The sequence below is a fragment of the Dendropsophus ebraccatus genome, chromosome 6, assembly GCF_027789765.1.
Source record: "Dendropsophus ebraccatus isolate aDenEbr1 chromosome 6, aDenEbr1.pat, whole genome shotgun sequence".
Classification (NCBI taxonomy): Eukaryota; Metazoa; Chordata; class Amphibia; order Anura; family Hylidae; genus Dendropsophus; species Dendropsophus ebraccatus.
Window position 1 is genome coordinate 133,042,582 of NC_091459.1, and position 22,027 is coordinate 133,064,608.

At 41.2% G+C, this 22,027-nt stretch overlaps 1 protein-coding gene across 1 annotated transcript in view; it reads right to left on the minus strand.

The window, feature by feature from the left end:
- The window catches only part of MYT1L (myelin transcription factor 1 like), a 361,678-nt gene that overhangs the window by 141,203 nt on the left and 198,448 nt on the right, over window positions 1-22,027 (minus strand). Inside the window, exon 4 of the mRNA XM_069974064.1 lies at window positions 20,161-20,239. The gene's annotated coding sequence lies outside the window, so the exon portion shown is untranslated. The remainder of the gene's footprint in view (window positions 1-20,160; window positions 20,240-22,027) is intronic.

Sequence of the window (22,027 nt, forward strand, 5' to 3'; positions counted from 1 at the left end):
ACCGGACAATGGGCGGGTGGGGGGTACAGCTGACGTACCCCAGGGAGAAGGGGTGAATCTGCCCCTTCTACCTGGTGCACACCAGTGGCGCAGCCTTCATAAATGTTCCCCAAAGAAAGAGAAATAGAAAAGGACCCAAATACATGGTTTAAGATTTAACTAATATACAATGCATCAGTTTTCCCAAAACATACTGTATATAAAGAAGATACATGGTGAGATGCTAGACTGCCTGAAAAGAGCATATCCATATAAGCAAAAAAAAAAAAAAAAAAGTGTAGGGGAGGGGTGGATTTCCAGCAGTTAATGCCTTGGCACTATAAAAAACTTCTTTCTCATTATTCTACTCTTTATGATTGCAAGTAGGACTACAGTGAAAGGTGACAACAGTGTATAGATAAGGTGGGAGCAGATCATAACAATAGGCAACAGCCAGAGCTTAGCCTCTGTGCACAATGACCTCTGCACAGATCACAGAGCATGCCTAGATAACTCTCCCATAAAAGCTAATAGAAAAAAGTCTATAGTTCCAATTTTCAATAGACTTACTGTACGGTATCTCTAAATGCATATCTCTAAAAACAATCAGCACTCAGGGTAATATCTGTCTGTAGTGCATATCGTACCACTGCCATGCTGTAGATGGTCTGTGTCATTCTGTCAACCAAAGAAACATATTCTTACGCCATGAACTAGTATTCACAGTATTTAACACTTACTTGTCCCCTACCCACAGGATAGGGGACAAGTTAGAGATTGCCCCCCGCTCCCTTGTTTTAAATAGAGCAACCGGTCTACAGGACCCGCAGCTCTATTTATTCTCTATGGAGCCGTTGAAGTATGGTACTCAGCTCTTTCTAATGGCTCCATAGAGAATTAATAGAGCTGCGGTTCATGTGCCGACCCATGGCCCTGTTAAAAACAAAGAAGCCGGTGGCTGATCTGAAAATCACCAGGGGAGGCACGAAGGTCGTACCCGCCCCACCCACTCAATTTATTACTTTTCTCCTATACTGTGGATAGGGGACAAATAAGTTTAAATCGGAAAACCCCTTTAGCCCCTTCCCTCCCAATGACGTAATAATACTATATGTCACAGCAAATTATTCATCATAATGATACTATGACTTCATGGTAATGGCACAAGTAGGGGAGCAGACATCCTAATTTAATATAAGGGGCTTCATCTGTCACACATCAAAATTATGATTGTGGGGTGCCTCTTAGTTATCATGGAAACCAGAACCCTCACAAAAGCCCTTGTGTTCCCCATCTTTTATTGCTTATTAGCAACTGACACATAATGATAGTAATAATAATAATAATAATAATAATAATAATAATAATACTACACTGCAATTGATATTTATTGTATTGTTTTATAGCAGTGATCAGAAGATTGCAAAGTTAAAGGAGAAGTCTAGCGATTTAACAATGGAGATCCCAACTAACCTCTCCCCATGATTCTCCAGCGATGTATTGCTGATCTGGGTTGACCGCCTGTCTGCTCAGCCAGTCAGTGACTGGGGCGAGACACTGCCAAAGTGACTGCTTGGCTAAGCGTGCAATCCATCTCCAGGGACAGGCCTTTTTCGCAAGTCCCAATGTAATCAGAACTCCAGTGGAAATGCCTTCGGGCTGGGGCCCCGGGGCCTGTGAACCGATTCTTTGCGGGCAAGGGGAGAGTGGTAAGTAATGATTGTTTATTATGTTCTCCCCACCCCTGGTGGCTGTGAAAATGTTCAAATAGCCAGATTTCTCCTTTAAGTTCCCTAGTAGAGATGATCGAACATCGAGATTTTGATGGTTCGATCGAACTCGAACCTTCAGCATTTGATTCCCGATGCCTTCCCGTTCCTTGGGTTAAGGTAATCACTGCCCGAGTACCACCTGGAAAACGGTGATACAGCCTATTACCTAGGCAGTATCCCTGTTTTTCAGGCAGTACTCGGGAAGTCTCCACCTTCCCCATGGAATGGGAAGGCATCGGGGAATGCTGAAGGTTTGAGAAGGTGTGAGTTTGATCGAACTTGTAAAATCCCGATGTTTGTGTAAACTATAAAAGAAAGTAAAAGAAAAAGAAAAAAAAAGCTCATCATCATTATCATCATCTTGTAAAAATAAGCCCCCACCGCCCCCATAAAAAAAAGTTATTCTCACAGAATGTGGTGATGAAAAAAACCCACAAAAACATCCTGAAGGCTAAGACAATTAGCTTTTTTTAAGGTGTTGATATAAATAAGTCCTATGGCGTGAACCATCCAGTAGAAGCGCAATAGACCAAGGATGCAATGCGATTATTTGAGTGAGAAAAGGGGCAGTAATGTATCCACCTACATATTTTATTAAAGGGGATGTCCAAGAATGAAAAGTCATGAATATCTTTCTCCTAGATGCCACTCAGCTATAAGACTCAATAGCCGGTGTCACAAAAAAGAGTCCCAGATCTCACATAATCATTGAAAACAAGCAAAAGCTCCTCGCGTGCCAAATAAAACAGCAATGTTAGATGCCAAGTCGAAGAATTTTTAACAGAGGCGAGAATCTCATTTCGCGAATAATATGAGTTAAAATGTAGCTTTCATTTAGTCAAGAGCTCACATTCATGAACCTTTCGGCTTTTTTCAAAATAGCTTGTGATAATGTATGATAAACTACTCGCTGCTTCCATTTGGAGATTTCCAACATAATAAGTCTCCTCTTTTACACCCGAAATTGTGAGCTTCAGTGCACCTCAAGCCAGATAAAAAAAAATGCTGAATACTTTTATGACTTCAAGGAACTGAGATTACAGCATGAAAGGAGACGGTAGCTGTGGATCAATGGTGCCATACTCAATCTTCTACACCCGGCTTCATTGTCCTCGTGACATGTATAAGGAGACTAAGGAACATTATCCAATGTCTATAAAGCAGTTCCATATTTTGTAGCTCGATACAAATGAACCAAGGCACGAGTCTTTTTCTCAATACTCACACTCATCTATCTATTAACCAAGAACCCAAAAATTGTGCCTTGACTAGATACGTTGTAAACTTTTGACTCATTTAACAATAACAAGGGGTCAAGATCCTGATACGACATGGTCTTCAGGAAGCCTTGAGTTCCTCAGAAACTGATCAACGGCTCCTTGGAAGACCACATTGTAATGAGCAGCCATCTGTACCATCAGGGCAGGAATCTGACTCTGGTAGAAGACATCTGAAGTATTGGCAGGGCCATATCCACGCTGGTGAAGGCTCCTGGTTGAGATCCCCAATTCTTGCCTAGAACTCAGACCAGTTGGCCCCTTTTAGCAGCCATATACTTTACAGGAGAGGTGGGCAAGAATGTGTTTGGTACTTTACACTACAGCCCTATAAAGAAAGCCAAACTAGTGGTTTCTTTAGACTTCAGTACAGAGCAACAATGTCACCTTTTCTCAATTGGGGACAGGGTACCATGTTGTAGATCTGCTCTTATTTAGAAGGCCTATTATTAGACTTACCCATTTTATGGAGATGCCCACACAAACTCTGTGGAGTGATCATGTGGAGATGCCCATGAATCGTTCCTGTGGCCTTGTGCTTCCATCTTTCATCAGTCACACATCCCCTATTATATAGAAAGATGTGCGCCTGTTAAGAGAGGATGTTTAGCAAGGCAAAACAAAATGATAAGCCAATGAATTACTATTTTCTTTGTCTCATCACTGGCCCTATGAAGAAGGGCAATATTGGCCCATGTGGCTGACGATTGCTCTGTAGAAGCCAAACTGGGTCAACAAGGTGGTGGAGGCCCTTGTACATGTGAACCTTTGGTTGTCCAGTCAATTCAACACTGTAGATGGAAAAACCAGGATATAGAACAGGCTGAGAATGGAACATGTCTCCATTCTGACTGAAGCATCTTAGAGGTAGTCACGTTCCCACCACGGTACCCTGGTGATTTCAACTTATTATTGTGATGTGTCAATGTTGATGCTGACGCAATGGGACCTGTATTGTCCAAAGACGCCAACTCATGACTCATCTGTCAATAGAACATTATTATTAACAGCTTTGGGACCTACTTAAAGGAAACCTCACTCTTGAAGGACATTTTACAATACTCTACAGTTTTAGTGTGTGCAAAGTAGAGTTGCATTGAAAAACTTCTCTTTACTTATCTTTTACTACTTTTTATAATCATGAAATTTTGTTTGACTGTTAAACCAGATATCTACATTCTGAATTCAGCTGGCTATAGTAGTGCAGTCATAGCTAATCGGTGAAACAATTTCCCCCAAAAAGAAAGGTGTAGCAGTGCACATGCCAGCCAGTGGTCTGTTCATTTTCTATATGTCATCTAAACAGAGGCTAAAGAGAATGAATGGAGCAATGGCCAGGCATGTACACTCCTGTTTCTTTCATTTAGGGTACATGTGTCATTCTCGTTCGAAATTGGTGGAGATCCCAACAGTTGGACCCCCACTTATTGACTAGTTATCCCTTCCCCTGTGGTAAGAGAATAATTTTAGATTTTGACAAAATTCCTTTAAAATAAGTATAAAGGTAAAGGAATGGAAAACACAGTGTGAACTTGAACTTGACAAATATACAAGGGACATTAGTGTGTGTGTATTGGGGGGAGGGGGGATCTATATACGATAAAGAACCATGATCTACAGCAAACATCATTTTTCACTTTCAATCATTGGTGTATATACACAACTGTCATGCTCTAGCATATGAGAAAAGTCTCTAACATGTCTAGTAAGGTGTACAAAATATCTTTTAATTCTTCTTCCACTTTGACAAAGTTTACCAAAATTTTACCAAAATTTGCAAAATAAAAAAAGTATCAATAAATTAATAAATAATTTCTCAGATTACTTGGTACAGAGCAAAGGGCACAGAGACTTGGTTCTAAGAATCCGCTGGGATCCACTTGCCATGTACATGAGATTTATAGTGATTTCTTAACAGCCCAGTCCTCTACATAGCAACATAACACATCACTGCTATACCTAATGGTAACTATACTGACTGTGATTGTTTTTCCCATTGGCAATTATTACTTATATCTTGAAAGACATATCATTGGCAATTATTACTTATATCTTGAAAGACATATCAGAGGAGAATCCTGCAGCATATTTCATTTTGAGCACATTTATTGCATTGTGTTTATTATTTTCATACACCGCGCAGTAATATTTCTCATGACAGTTCAATTATTAATAATCCAATCAGGAGGATCGCTCATGGACCCACGTGTGTCGGGTTCCACACTGTTCTTATCATCATGTACATCTTGTTTTACAATGTAAAAATCGTTCTATATAATAAAAAACACTATGGTTTAATCTGGGAGAAATTCAGTGCAGTGGTATGATGTCTTAATAGGTGTCTAGCTTCAGAAAATGCTAGAAATGTATTAGTTTTTGAGATGATGGGAAGTTTCCCTTCTGGGTACCATGAAATTTAAAATTTTTAATATTGTGTTTCTTAACAGCAAACTATAGCACAAAGTATAACACAGAGATGTAAATCTAGTTTTAGAAAGATTTGTCGGTATAGGATATATAGAAAGAAGAGTTGGAGGACAGTTACATGTGGATCCTGGTGTCTGCCGCATAAGAAGATATCCGTATTATAGGCGCGTGGATAAGTGATGTCCTGAAACCCAGAAGTTTCAAGTTACACCTCTGTCTAAACTATCACACTTCTTATATTGGGGCAAACGTGCCCATGTTTATGCACTTTGATGTAAAATGCACCAAAATTTTGCACAATTTGGGACATATTTATATGCGATCATTATGGCATAGAAGCTACTGTACATTCTTTATGTTTTGTCCCAAATTTATTAGCACAAAGAGCTGCAGATACTATGTACGGGAACAGGGACTCCTTTCATAGATAGACATCCCTGCTGTGCAGACTAATGTACAAATTTGCAGTTAAGTTCTGCTGCTATCAGTAGTATGTCTGTGGTGTAAAGGTACACATTAAAGAAAAATGTAACCACCTGACTGTCTATGGTGGCCAACCCCCAACGATGGGGTATGTTGAATTTTAACAGAAAGGTTTTTTGTCTGTACAGGCCTGTGTCTCTTAGTAAATCTGGCCAGGTAAATGAGTATGGGGATGTTAGTAAAGCTGGCGGAAACTGTGCCTCTTGCGGGCTTACACAGAAATCTATACCTGCTCCACAACAGTTGTACATTTCTGCATGGTTTACACCTGTTTCCAAGCATAAACCATGATAAATTAGGCATGGGAGGAGGTCACGCCTCCTCCCCACCGCGCCATACCCCTGACCTGCCTGGCCATCGGATAAATGGGGCTTATGGCTGGTGTACGTCACATAAGAGGTAACAATTAAAGATGAGCGAACCGGTTCTGCCGGTATGGGATCCGGTTCGGATTTTTCCAAAAGTCAGAGTCCGATCAGATTCGGATTTTTGGAAGTCCGCTGCGATTTTTTTTTCTTGCTTTCTAAAATGGCAGCCGCATGACCGCATCACACAGTCTGCAGAGAGAGAGAGAAAGAGAGAGAGGAAGCATACTGTTAGCAGTGCACACAGCTCGTTAGTGACAAAACGCTGCTGGTGCTGCTGTACTGACTACTGAGAAGCAATTGTATAAAAGCAAAGACTAAAAGATTAGGAAAGCAGAGAGGAGAAAGATCTAGTGATTGAGAGAGAAAAATAGAGAGGGCAAAAGATAGATAGATTAGGCATAGGACAGCAAAGGGTGCACGGAACAAAAACATGCTCTACAGATATACAAGTCCCATAGTTGGACCCTTGTAATAATGTCTATGACATACGTGTTATCCTGACAGACAAATATACCTGGTGCATGTGTGTAGCATAAAACCTCTGCCTGGCCTTCATGTTGACTACTGTTGCTGATGCCTGGCCTCCATGTTGGCTACTGTTGCTGATGCCTGGCCACCATGTTGGCTTCTGTTGCTGATGCCTGGCCTCCATGTTGACTACTGCTGCTCCTGTACTGGCCTCAGATGACTATTGATGGACCTCCACTGGCCTCCAATGACTACTGCTGCTCCTTCACTGCATTTGTGATCTTTTTTCTGCATAGACCCTGTAATGGTGAGTTTCCTGCATAGACCCTGTAATGGTGAATAATGAAGTCTAAAAAAAACTATTGACTTGAGATATCGAAAAGATAATGATGTTACTGACATGTAGAGCCCGAAATTCAACCAAATACATTACCCCCGTATCATATAGATGCTTTAAACTATGATATCCGAAGAAATCTGAAATTCGGTCGGAACGAACTTTTGAAAAGTTCGCTCATCTCTAGTAACAATCTGCCCTCTCTGTGGCATATGCCGGGACAAATTTTTGATAAATGTGCCCTAATGTATCCTGTTGTATGCTTCACATTAAAAAAAAAAAAAAAAAAACCTTGTCTGGTGTATAAAATCTATGTTCAAAAGCCTATGTTTAAAAGAGGAAGGGAGGTGCCTGTTTTCAAGACCCTGATCTTCGAACCAGAAGAGATAGCAGCTACAAAGAGTGTCTATGGCTCTGGAGTACCCAACAATCCCCTGCCTTCCACAGGTTGCCTTGGATTTAAATGGAAAATATATATTGTTCCTTTTGCTCTATGGTGGTGCTGCAGGGGGAATTCAACAATCTGTTCCACCACAGATTATAACTGACCACAGCAGTTCCCAGCAGCACAGTGCCCTGTGACCAGTTTATAGGGATTCAAGGGTTTAACCACTGCAGTGACTACTGACAAAGTTTAGGATAGTGTAAACTTGAATGAACAGTCTGGAAATGCTAAAAAATCTCAATATACTGTAAGTAACTGATTGACAAATTAGCCTGTCTAGTCTAAGTTTACACTTCCTAAATTTAGACCACTTTTGGTTTAAAGGGGTACTCCAGCGGGGGGGGGGCTATTTTGGGATCTGGCCGGGGATGAGGTGGCTGAGGGAAATGACGTCCGCTCACCTCCCTGATTCCAGCGGCGGGTCCCGTATTGCGGTGCTCTGGTCCCCGGTGCCCGGCCGCTTCCTGGTGTCTGACGCGGGCTCGAGACGGATCCCGCCTCTGTCACTGACTGGCTAAGCGGACTTGAGATGTCATGTCTCGAGCCCGCATCAGACACCAGGAAGCAACTAGGCACTGGAGCGCTGTGATACGGGACCCACCGCTGGAACCGGGGAGGTGAGTGGACGTCGTTTCCCTCAGCCACCTCCTCCCCGGCCAGATCCCAAAATAGCCCCCCCCCCCCGCCGGAGTACTCCTTTAAAGTATTGTGCCAAAATTGTGGCAAATTTGTGGGCACATCATTACAATTTAAGCCCTAAAGCTTTTTTTTTTTTTTTTTACAAGCCACGCTTTTGTCACATAAGGAACATTTTCTGTTTATTTTGGTGCACCTTACTTAGCGGATGTATGTTGTTTGCTGTTCACCACAGTTCTAGCGCACATCTAACAGCAAATCCGGGCTATAGTTTGTTGATATAGTTATTCTCTTTGAGTCCTTGGTTATTTCTCTTTCCGCTATTCCTCAGGAGGCTATGGAGGTTCTATTAGTTCATGTTTCCCAGCAACCATTTCAATTCCTGTCTGAATGATCAGCGTTAGAATGGATGAATTTTATTTACATGCACAATAGTCATTAAATGTGCTGTCTGCTTTACAATTAGCCGATTCTCCATTCTATACAGGTTTGTTTGAGTGTCTACCGTTAAGGTAACAGGTAAACAATAGAAGACGAGAGTTATGCAGTCTTGGGATAAAAAGCAGAAAACATTTGGATAAAACTATTGAAACAAGAAAGAAGTATTGTAAGTCCTATCTGTGTACCGAAACAGAGGCAAGCGAGACAGTTTTGGTCTGGAGAATAGGGTTCCCTTCTTTAAAAAAAAAGTGGCCTTTTTTTAAAGATTTTTACTGTATTAGGACAGCCTAACACTGATGAGTGTCCCTCCAAAGTTATAAAAAAAAAATTAAAAAAAGACTGTACTCATGACATCATGGCCCTTGAATTTTAAAGCCTTGACAGGGGTTACATGATATCCACTCCAGAATGAAAACTGGGGCTAAGTGAGTAACTGTTTCTTTGTTGTTTTAATGCATATAAACCCTTTATATTTAAAATAATAATAATAGTAATTAAAAAAAAGTGGATAATCCCCATATATTGGCACTGTAACATAAAAAATCATATTATGGCTGAGACCCCCATTGATTCCTAGATTTAGCCAATAGACATGTGAGCTAAGTGTATCCTTGTCCCATTCTTGCCCCAATCAAGACAGAGTTCTATAGAAAGTCTATGGGCTCATCTACTGTTGTGCACATGAAAAAGGTAGAAACGGTGATTGGCACCGCATTGCTCCTTTTCTTTCTAAAAATCTGTGGGGGCCGGAAAGCCCCCTCCCCCCCCCCCCCCCCCTATGACATGTCAAAAGTTGTGTTGAGCAGATCTGTCAAAGTGTTTGGGTTGAGCACCATTCTCTGAACCGGAATGCTCAGTGTTTGATTTCCTGTGGCTGGAGAAGTTGGATGCCTCCATAGAGATTCATAAAAAACATGCATACAGTCATGGGGTGCCTTCACACATACCAGATCTGCAGCGGATTTCACATTGCGGATTCGTAGCGAAATCCGCTGCGGATCCAGTGCCATTCATCCCTATGAGAGCACATACTCGCTGCCATGCACTGATTGGCTGATCGGGACCGGAGCCGGGAGCCACACATGCTGCCGCAATGCCTTGCAGGTAATGTATGGTCTTAGCGGCAGCCTGCGGGCGGCAGGGGGGTAACTCACATACTCACAGCGGTATGTCAATCCTGCTGCAAGTATGTGCTCTCATAGGGATGAATGGCACCAGATCCGCAGTGGATTTCGCTGTGAATCCGCAGCGTAAAATCTGCTGTAGATCCAGTATGTGTGAAGGCACCCATAGGCTGTATCCATGTTTTCCTGGCAACCCTAGGGCATCCAAGTTCTGCAGTCGGGTTGGGAGAATGGTGCCAAACACAAACATTTTAACAGATCTACTCAACACTCTACTCAAGTAGAAGTTAAACTTAAAACATTGGGGTTGTAATTGTATATTCTCTAACATAAACTCTAGTATCTTTCCATAGTATCATTGCATCCAAATGCCATTGTATTACAAGTTTGGAAATTTAAAAGAGAAGTCCCGTGGTCGGGGGGGACAAAAAATCATTACAGGTAGGGGGTGGGTGGAAATGAAGGAAGACAATATACTCACCTGTCCCCGTGCCCCCACTGTGCTGCATCACCGGGCTTATATACCCCGCATGGTGTCCTCTTCTCCCGATTTCCAGCTACGTCTTGACCCAGGTTTAACGTCAAAAGTGGGTTGGATTTAGCCCACTCAGCCCATCAGTGACTACTGTGGTGTCCCGCCCCAGCCCCTGACTGGCTGAGTAGGGCATCCAACAACAAGACGTGATGTGGCCAGAGGGGAGCTAAGAAGACAGCCAACTGGCATCCATGAGCGGGACGCAGCACTTCTCGGGCACCAGAACAGGTAAATATGACTTTTTTTTATGTTTGCCCTCCCCCAGCCTGGAATAATTTTTTGACCCGGCACTGGACTTCCCCTTTAACTGAACTCCTTTTGTTGGGTGGGACAATATGGTACGTACTAAGAACCACAGTACCTTTATTTGGCTAAATATATCATTGCTCAGGAACCAATAATATCTCCCGACTGTCCCCTGTAATTTAACATCTTTGTATTGAAACATCTCGGTGGCTAAAATTCTACTGTAAGCGCATAATAAATGTGTACTGTGTTTTTCTTGCACATGATAGAAACCAGCCCATTGTTACAACAATATGCCTCACATTAATACGTTTTGGAGTAAATAATTGAATCTTTGGTAAATCTACGTAATCTGGCTTTGTGTGACCTGCCGTGCTCTAAGTTTAAGGTCATGCATTGACTCATCCAGGAAACCGAGCATAATTGCACTTGGAAAGTGGCACTAAAATGTCATTTTCTTTTAGGTAAAACATAGTTATCCTAGTGGAAAGAAGGTCCTTGCATTGCATCTCTCAGACAAAAGTTTTGTCTCCGGGAAAATGGAGTTTGTTTTCCGATAAGCATTAATGCATGCTCCAAAACATTCCATAGGAGGCATGAAGGACGAGGTACAAAGGTACAGGTACATGGATGAATTATAGATGGAAATTCAGACTTCAAAAGATGTGAACGGACAGATGTACCATGCTGGAAAACCGGTGGCATCATACAGACAGTTTGTTTGTTCTGCACATTATGTCTCTAATGGGCGCCAAAAACTGGCAAAACAGACCATGTGTAGTCTACAAATACAGGAATCTTGGCAGTCGTATGAAGGGAAATCATTCTAGAAGCTACTGAATAAATTAAATGAGACAGACAGTCTTAAAAGAAAGGACAATCTGACTTTGTCAGTCTTAGGGTTATGAGACCATATGGGAGTAAGTGAACTAGTTATATGGTCAGGAGGGAAATGGGTGTTCCAGCAATTACATGTGTCCAGAAAAAAAACCTCACAACAGTAGGTTGTATCCTAAAGCATTTTCCAAAAGACCCAAATTATTTCATTTGTTTTCCTTTCAGCTGGTAAGGAGAGTTATATATCAGGATTTAAAGGGAACCCGTCACCAATCCTGGCCTGTCTGTCCTAGTAAATCATTGTTTTCCCGATGAAATAACAATTCTGGATCACCTATTTTTATAGCTGTGTGATGTGCCGTCCCTCTTTTATTCTTAATAGAAATGTATGACTCAATAGTCAAATAGGGGTGTGTCCTTTCACTGTGTGATGCTACCCAATCAGAGCTGACAGTACAGAGAGTGTAGGGAAACGCCCCCAGCCTCTGGGTTATTGAGTCATACATTTCAAGCAAGAATAACAGAGGAACGGCACATCACACAGCTATAAGAATAGGTGATCCAGAATTGTTCTTTTATGGAGAATACCTGTATATACTAGAACAGACATGCCAGATGTGGCAGCATTGAATTCATTCATTTTAACTTTAATCACCAAGAAAATAAGTTGGTGTTAATAATAACATTAGAATTTTTTTTACAAGTACTCAATTTTTCTGCAGCACCAACTACAGGGGAAACAATGTATTACATAGATTCAGCTCATTTTGTGCAGTGAGAGTGAGCACATATACATGGGATTCTACTGGTTGTGTGTAATGATCAGTGGGGGGCTAAACACCCACCCTGCTACCAAGCAAAACTTTTGAAAATTTTCATCAACATAACAAAAGTTTTTAAAAAAGCCAGGGACACCCATGTGCTGGCTTCTCCGACATTTGCAGAGGAGCATTTCGCTGAGTGGGGAGTTACTACATTCATTCATTACTGTAAGAATGTGATACTGTTACACAGTGAGTCAGTACAGTAACGCAATTATTTGAACAGTTTCAGAGCTCCCAGCATCATCATTTATTATGATGTCAGGTGCTCCAAAACAGTTTCAATACTAATTCTAGTTTTTGTATATTTCTTTTAAACATCCCTTCATGGGACAAAACATACACAAATTAAAACAAAAAAAGAAACAGGTGAAGGAGGCAGCCTCCGCTCTACTGAGCAGGGTGCATCTGTTTAAATGTTTGAGTCTCCCATACAGGAGTTAAAGGGGTTATCCAGTGCTACAAAAACATGGCCACTTTCTTTCAGAGACAACACGACTCTTGTCTCCAGGTCAGGTGCGGTTTGCAATTAAGCTCCTTTCGCTTCAATGGAACTGAGCAGCAAAACCCTTCCCAAGCTGGAGACCAGAGTGGGGCTGTCTTTGGAAGAAAGTGGCCATTTTTTTGTAGTGCTGGTAACCCCTTTAATGGAGTAATACTGGAGTCGAGCATTCCAGTAATGAAAAATGCTCAATTAACATGCACTCAAAGACCTTAGTGCTCACTCAACTAGTAAGACCTGAAAAAGAAGTTGTTAACAACAATATTCTCTTCTATGCACAATGTAATTCTTTACAGTAAACTTGACCCGAAAACAATCAAAACAAGGGGTGACGAAACCCATTATTCAATGGGAGAATCCAAAGGTTCAAAGCCCTGATACAATGAGCCGTAACACAAAAGGTCCTTACATGTCATATTATTTAAAGAGGAACTACCAGCAGAGTAGATTCTAATCTGCTGATAGCTCTCTACTGGGCACGGGGAGCTGAGGATGAAGGTATGTCTCTTACCTGTGCTGTTAGTTGTGCTTGGTAAGCCCTTAGGAGCAGTGGAGTCATGGCTACCACCCCTCGGAGAACTGATCCTTCCATTGATAAGCATTAGAGGGGGCAGGCTGGCTGCAGTCTGCCCCCAGCCATCCCCCTCCATTGATTATCATTAGAGGGGGTGGACCTGCCAAAGGTGGTTGGCCACTGCTTGCAAGGCCATATGTACCATATGCTGACCCGGAAGAGAGGGATCTCAGCCCCCGTAGGTCCAACACCCTTTACTAAAGAGTAGAAAAAAACTTGTAAAGGATAATCCTCTTTAGATTGATATCAAAGATGGGGATAACGTTTTGGCCAAAAGAAAATGGAGACAGAATGAAGGGTGGAACAAAATTCAGCCTTCTACCCCATAGGAAAACCAAGCACACTGTTGATAGACCTATTTCAATCTTTGTAGTGGAACTTGTCTGCATACAGAATGTCATCTACCTTCATACCAATCAAGGTGATCATAAAATAGGCCAGTGACAAATACGGTGAGGTTTGTTTCTCTCTACTTTAATTAAGGTCAAAAGAAGTGATGACTCCACTTGGTGCCACCCAAAACATTTGCCAAGGAAAGTTACCCAAAGTAACCCTTAACTAAAACTCACACAGCAAAATGTACAGTCTGAAATAATTTATTTAAAAGGATCATTTAAGTTTTGCTCTTCAGATTTGTCCATACAGTTACAGAGACTCTGTCAGTAGGTTCATGCTGTCCTATCTCATGGTAGCATAAACTAATGACAGAGAAGCTGAACAGAATAATGTATCATTTAAATTGTTCTGTGCAGCTGATTTGAAGTTATCTTCCTGAATAACAAGGACAATAACAAGTTCTCTCCATCATGTGTGTGTGCTCAGTAGCCTTGGATATCCATGAGCATCAGCAAACTCTACCCACCAACTGCTGATTGGTAGTTATCTATTTATGCTGTGTATAGTCAGTCAACTGTCAATCAGCAGCTGGAGGGCGAGGGGAGTGGTCTGGCATTAATCCCATTTTTCTGCATATTAGGAGAACCGCTAAATAGAATGATGCAAGTAATACAGCGATCTGTTTAGCATTTCTGTCACTAGTTTATGCTGCCCTGATTTTAAGCAGCACAAACCTAGTAACAGATTGCCTTTCAGTAAAAATAGCTACTACAATATGTAGGATCACCAGACAGGAACTCGTAAAGAGCAATAGTGGGTAATACAGCAGCAGGGTGGCATTGCTACCAGTTTGTGCAGATAGTTACGATCCTTACATATAGTTTCTCTACTGATCTTTACATCCAGTAATATCACTGTATCTATGTCTAGACATGCCGGCCAAGAAATAGAACTGCTCATCTAGCAGTTAGTACCGAGGAAGAAACACAAGAGGGAGCCCTGACATGGCTTGTAGACCTCCTCAAATGACCCCGACGCAACCTGAAAAATAGGACAGCGGGGAAGATTTCACAGGGTTACATCGATTAGTTGCAGCTGTTGCACACATATACGGTGAAAATCCTCTCGCATCCAGATGTTCCTGGCTGGGGGCGGCAGGGAATGGGCTTCATGAACATTTGTTTAGCTGTAAATCAGATTTGGATAAAATTGGTGACTTTTCTCTGTAAAGACTGTAAGCTTTAGGACGGCACTGAAATCCGTATTTGTAAGTAGTAGATTTGATAGCACATTTGGGGTTATATGTTTGCTTCTAGTATTTAGGACTTTGGACACATGATGATTTAGTGAATTTTATCTCGTATTTTTGAATAATATATAAAGGTAGACTAGAGACACTGAGTAATTCAAGAATACTTAACTGGATATAATGAATGTTTTATTACAAAGTAAGGATTATCGGAAGTGATTTGCCGTTTCACATTGAATTTGGTGAAAAATTATTTGTGCTATGGGAAGAAGAACGCATTATGGTGCTTTACGGTATATAGAAATGTTATTAATATGGTTATTAATGCTACAGTCTTCAATTAGGTATGAACTTACAATTAGAGGACTATAGGAGTCAGTATTGGAGGGATCATGGTTAGTGGGGTACCATAGAGGACTCACAATGTTGTGATTGGTGAATCATTGAATTTTAAGAAGGGGGGCTAGATGAATTTCTTGGAAAATACTACAAGCTAAGGCTAAGTTTATACTACGTATAAAATTCATTAAACACTGCAGGTTTGCAACCACGGCCGTTATTTAATGAATTTACATATCACGTTCATTACTATAGAATCTCAGCCAGAGTGTATATACTCTGTATACACTCTGTCTGGGATTCCTGTGGCCGCACAAAAAGCTGACATCCCAGTTTTGTGCGGCCGTTATCCAATGACTGACTTAACAGACAATGTAAAGTATGGCTCTGGTCACACTTTACATTGTGGTAATTGGAGTGCGGCCAAACCCAAATGCGCCGAAATCCACTGCATTACCGACCGGGATAAACTTCACAGACAGTGGCCGTTCTGTGACTCAACGGGTCACAGAACGGCCAGTGTCCTACATAGTGTGAACCTGGCCTAATACTAGATTCCTGAAAATGGAACGTTGATCAGGAGATTTTTTTTTACCTCCTTTGGATTAACATAGTAGGCTTCTATGTTGGACTTAAAAGACCCAAGGTATTGTGCAAGTGTATACAAAAGGATACCTAACATACAAAGAATGTAAAAAAGACACCATTTTGGCACATGGTTGGCTCAAACAGAATGATTTGATATATATAGGCCAAATAAAAGTTATGGTAACTTAGGCTAACAAGGGGAATACTCTAAGGGGGAAGTTTATCAAGGTCTTTGCGTCTATTTTTAGGTAAATAATTGTATTTTTCGCCCATTTTTGGTCTAAGTTCTACTTATGAACCAGTATTCGACAGGAGAATATTTTTTAGATACAACTTTTTTTTTAAATCTGCCGGTATTTGAGTATTCACCCAAAAATTCACATAATCTGGAATTTTCGCACAATTTATCAACTGTTGCTGGTTAATGTCTGTTCAGTATCAGCGATTTTTTACTTAGATGCTTTTACAATGACAGTGTATTTTTTCCCTAAGTCACACACAATATATTGTAAAAGAATAAACACTGACCCCCATTAGAACGGTTGCACACATTAGCCTCCTTAGTAAATGTTCCCCTAAGTCTTTAGGAGAAAGCTTTTACCACCATCATTGAAAAAGTCTTATATCTATCATTAACCCTCCTCTAATGAGTTTATATATTCACCAAGGTGACAGTGTTTACTTGGATTGCCAGGTTCCTTGGATATGCCCATTTTTTTATGCACATAGGTGGTTCTGGTGCACTTGATGCAGGCCCAATGCCCCTAGTGCACCAAAATCTCCTCCCCATCTGAGATGCCCTTCATTACTACGCTGTTTTCTGCAAGAACCTGAGAAGCCAGGCCATGACCTTCCTGCATAGTAATTAAATGTGTCACAGATGATAGATTTGTTTTAAGGTGAGAGAAGTTTATCTCTACTAAGGGATGCTGTGATAGTGTATATGGCGTCTGAAGACTATTTGGTGCACTGGAGGTGGTCACAGGACTCCCAGTGCACCACTTGCCTTATGTGCCAATGATGTTACTTCATCATTATTCATACTATTTAAGCTGCAATGTCACTCACAGTCTGAATAATCATGATTATTAATAAAATATGTTATTAATGGGCTCAGAAAGTGGTCATCTTGAGGTCCTGGGACGGCCTCCAGTGCACCAAGGAAGCTCATTGGCATTAACCATTTTGTAAAGCAATCATATGTTGGGAACTGGATCAATGATCTAGAAACCTATCTCAACAAATTTGTATGGTAAGGTTTCTGCTAGACTCCCTTTAATCGATAAGGCTCAGGGGGTATTAAAGTGAAAAACATCATTCATTGGGGGTTGGGGGTGGGGGCACTTTGGAACACTGCAAAGTACTATGAAAATGCCCAGGCTTGAAGCTACTCTTGTTGGATATTCACCCCCCCAACCCCACATTGTTGTTTTTATTGCTCTATATTGTGTTTATGGGTTAATCTCTTCACTTACATAGTGTGTCTGAACCTATTATAACAATCTGTGAACCCACTGTAAAACACTAGAAGAATAAGAGATCGCTAATTATCTGTAATAAATTGCTGGGAATGTGTAATTGATCCATCAATACATTCTCATTGACATAGTTGGAGTCAGGACGGATTCTTTTCCACTTGGTATCTAGGTCGCGGGGATGGTTTTTGTTGTCCTCATGATCAACACGGCACGAAAATAGGTTGAACTTGATGGACTCGTGTGATTTTTTTTTTCACCCTTACTAACCATATGATTATGACTAAATGACTGACATGCATTTTCCCGGGGATGAAATAAAATGCCATTGGTATCAAAGGCTGAGCTTTTATCCTTTAATCTCAACGCACATTACCCAACATGCTATACATAAAACACTACGTATGCACCATCCTGAAACCCTAGATTTTGCACACATGAAAAGTAAAAGACATGGCGTGGCGTTCTATTCCGAGCACAGTGGAATTCTCCTCTTTGATTGTTGCCGGTCTTAATCATCTCCATGTAGCCAGGTTTACAAGTGTTTACAAAAACAAGCTTCTGAGCAGACGCATCCTTTAAAGATTAACCTCTGACTCCTGCTGTTTACAGTATTTAAAAGGGATCAGTCTGACTGATCCGCAGCTGCCTTTCTGCTACACCTTAGATATCATTTCATAGATATTAGTAATATAACACTTTTATCAATTCGCTTGCATGTATTTCAAAGTCGAATATTCCAATTATTTCTCTCCTCTAAAGTACATACATATATAATTTTATAGAATTACACAAATTACACGTTGCACATTGGTTGTTGCATTTTGAATTGGTTGCAAAAGATATGATTAGTAGTGTTGAGAGTAGATGCCAAACCATTAGGGCTCGGCAACGTTCTCCGAAATTAAACTCTCGACATTCGACTCCCAGTGGCTGCAGAAGTTGGGTGCAGCCCTAGGGAGTCCAGGAACACATGGATACAGCCATAGGCCATAGGCTGTATCCATGTTTTTTCAGGACTCCCTATGGCTGCATCAAACGTCTCTGGGAGTCAAAAGCTGAGCATTTGGGTTTAGAAAGCATTGTTAATCCTGAATATTTTGGCATCTCTGCTCAACAAAAAATTTGAAATAAAAAAAAAAGTTAGAAGTGTTGTATAGTACCATTGACACAACTCTTTTCAATATGTCTTATACTATAGAAGGGGGTCCCCACATAAGGATTTGGGAACATCCGTAAAAATGGATCTCAATTTGGCGTGCTCAACGGGACTATGTGTTGCATATTCACCCATGCTTGTGGCCTCACATAGCTTCTTTAAACATTAACAGTGGCAAAACATGGATACAGCCATAGGTCATAGGTCGTATCCATGTTTTCCAGGACTCCCTAGGGCTGAATCCAATTTCTTCAGCTATTGCTAATGAAATGCTGTCCACTCGGATTCGGAAAGACCCGAGTGCGATCACAATTCGCTCATCTGTAACTACTAGGCATTCTCTTATTGACTCTTATTAAAAATGTTCCCCTAATGTCAGTGGACAGACACCAAATTGTTTATTGTCTGTAAAAATATATGTTATAGGGCTGAGAATTTGTATAATTTTCTGAGTGAGTGAAATAGGTCATGGGAAGATAACCCAATGGCCCGTCTAAATGAAGCAAAGGACTTTGATTGATCAGCAAGCAGCTTAATAGCCACCTGCCTGTCAACTCTGTTCTGCTCCCTAATGCTTCATCTTCCAGTTTTCCCAGGACTGGATCAAGCTTTTCCCGACCCAGAGTTGAAAGCTAGGTTGCTGATAAGCTGCTTGGTGATACACTCATCTCTAGCTATGGGGAACTAAAGTTGTCACAAAACCTTCTATAACCCCCCATCCCCCCCCCCCCCAAAAAAAAAACAAACGAGAGTCCATGTCTGACCAAGTTTAATGGCTTCTTATAAAGCAACCAGCAAGTTCCAGTTTCTGTTTCTGCTACAGGCCTGGTAATGTCAAGGCCACATCTAGACAGTCCGAATTCTTAGTAAGAGGGCATTCACACACCCGTAAATTTGTGGACGTTACAGATGGGAAATAAATGTAATGGATGTGCTCCCCACCCGGCATGATGTGTCAATATCATGCTGGCAGTGAGGAAACTCTTTGAATTGTCACTGTAGTGACATTTTTTAACACTCGAGTAACGAACCCCATTGAAATCAATGGAAGCTTTACCAGGTGCCCGCTGCTCAGCATAGTGGAGAGTCTCTGGTTAATCTATCACATTTTTTGTTCTAATTTTTGCATATATTGTCCCTTAAAAGAACAAAATATACAGAAAATAGAAAGAAAAAATGTAGTAGGATTCTGCAAGACACATTAGAACTTGGGCGGTATACCAGCTACTCATGGCATACCACTGGAGTTCTAACGTGTCTTGAAGAAACCTATTACATTTTCTCGTTCTGATATTTTTTATTCCTTCAAGGGCCGAAATATACAAAAATTAGAATGTAAGAGGTATACCTGATGGCTGAATGATTGCTTAGCTGTCAGTTATTGGAGGTCTATGGCCACCTTTACCCGACCACGATGAGGAGCTCAGTTGAACATCAAGCTCGATCGAGCAACCCAAATGCTCAATTTAGTACACACAGCTGACACTAGTGGTAGACTCCTCCCATTGAAGTGAGTTGTAGCTGAGCTGCACTACACAGTGAATGGAGACAACTGCTTCCAGCTCTGTTCACTGTGTAGTTCAGGTGCTGAACAGCTGGTTGGTGGGCATGTTGGGTGTTGGCACCCAGCCCATCTGTCACTGTTTAAATTTTTTTAGTATGTTCATATTTCAACATTTATCTCAAATATATGAAGAAAAATACAAGAAGCAATATCTTATTAGAAAATAGATGGGAAATACCTGAGCATTTGAAGTACTGTCTGCTTGTCTGGTGGACCGAGCTGAATAAGGACAGTGATGGTGATCCCGTGCAGGAGGTCTAGAGAAGGAAAACAAAGACAATGATATCATGACCTAGACCCAGTATTAGAACAACCTGTAAATCAAAAATTTAAAGGAATGGTTTTGTTTGTTTATTTCTGAGGAATTTTGTGCTTGACTTTGTTATTTGGTGTTGGTTACAAGGTGATTGCTTCGTGATATATATTTAGTGCTTCCGGAGAGTTGTGCTTCATCAGGATATCTGTTCAAGATGCATAAAAAAAAAATGCCCAACGCCCAAATGGTCACATGATGGCTTAGGAACAGTTCTTTCTTTGGAATCTGTATTTTTTTGCAGATCCCATAGACCATGTCCTCCCCCGCCCCCTTTTTTTTTTTGCGGTACGGATTGCAGATCCATTAAACTGGAAAGTGTGACTAGACCAATAGTAATCAGGCATCAATTTTTTCTGTAATTGTAGATCTCCAGATCGCCACCTGTTAACTTTGTTTTGAATAGAGTTGCGGGTAAAGCATGTGACCCGTGGCTCTATTGATTCTCTACGGAGCCGCCAGAGACAGCCAAGTACACCGCTCAGCTCCTTTTGCCAGCTCCATAGAGAATCAATAGTGCCGCAGGTCTCTAATCAAAACAAAGTTGTCGGGGGGCAATCTAAAGATCTATGGGTGTCACGAGGGTCCGACCCCCCCTATCTCTTACTTGTCCCCTAGCCTGTCAATAGGGGACAAGTAGGTTTTAATCCAAAAACCCCTTTAACTTCTATGGACAGGTTTCGTAAAAAAAAAAAGTTACTCCAATGAAATGACAGCACTGTAATGTTCCTCTGTCCAAAGACTTCAAATATTAGGACTTCTTCATTCTCACCATCATCAAGAAGATTGTCTCCAAACTTCATATCAGGCGCTGAGCAAAGATCTTACAAACCAAGATGACTGCATATAAGATTGATGAACATTAGCAAGGTGTCTCTCGGAGGCAGTTGCACTGCGCTGGTGCTGTACCTATAATGTGCAGCACCGTGATGATCATAGCACTGTGGGAGCTTGGATGCTAAGGGGTTCCTAAGGGGTGTGTGACTTAGGAACATTAAAGGTACGAGTCTAAAAGTCTGAAAACATTTTTCCGCTACGCTGATCCACCTCCTCGAAGGTAAGAAGCAGATTTCTCAGATGCTACAGGATTTTTTTCAACTTTTTTTTTTAACATTTCCTTAAACTTTCTCAGTCCTGTAAGTTTCTCAAGGGTAATTGGTGAATCACAATGCACATGAAATGGCATCCTCAAGAGGTTGGCCAAGGTAGCGTGAAGTGAGTCAGGCTGGTGGGCTACGGAAGCTCACCACGATGTACCGCCATGCTCATGCATAGACATCTTTGTTATGAGTAACAGGCAATTCTGAATGAGTAATTGTGCAAATCAACAAGATTACATATAATTACATAGAACAGCCTCAATATTAATTTTAGCTCTACAGGTTGGCAAGTGGAATATTGTTCTATCACCTTCTAGACAATACGGATCTTGATGATAATTATGCCCAAAATATCTCTAAAATTGTCAGACCTATCTATGGAAGCTTTTATAATTATATCACATCATATGTACGGGAGTTAGGGGGGCAGTCCCCAGTTCTGTAATTACCGTCCGTGCACGGATGATGTGGTGCGAAACGGGATTCGGAACTCCCAGCTTTATTATGATTCATCATGATGCCGGGAGCTCAAAAATGATGAAGAGGCCGGGAGTTCCTTTACTCCGTTCCATAGCACATTGGCTTACATTTACTAAAACTTAGACTAGACAATCTTTAAATGTGCCAGACAA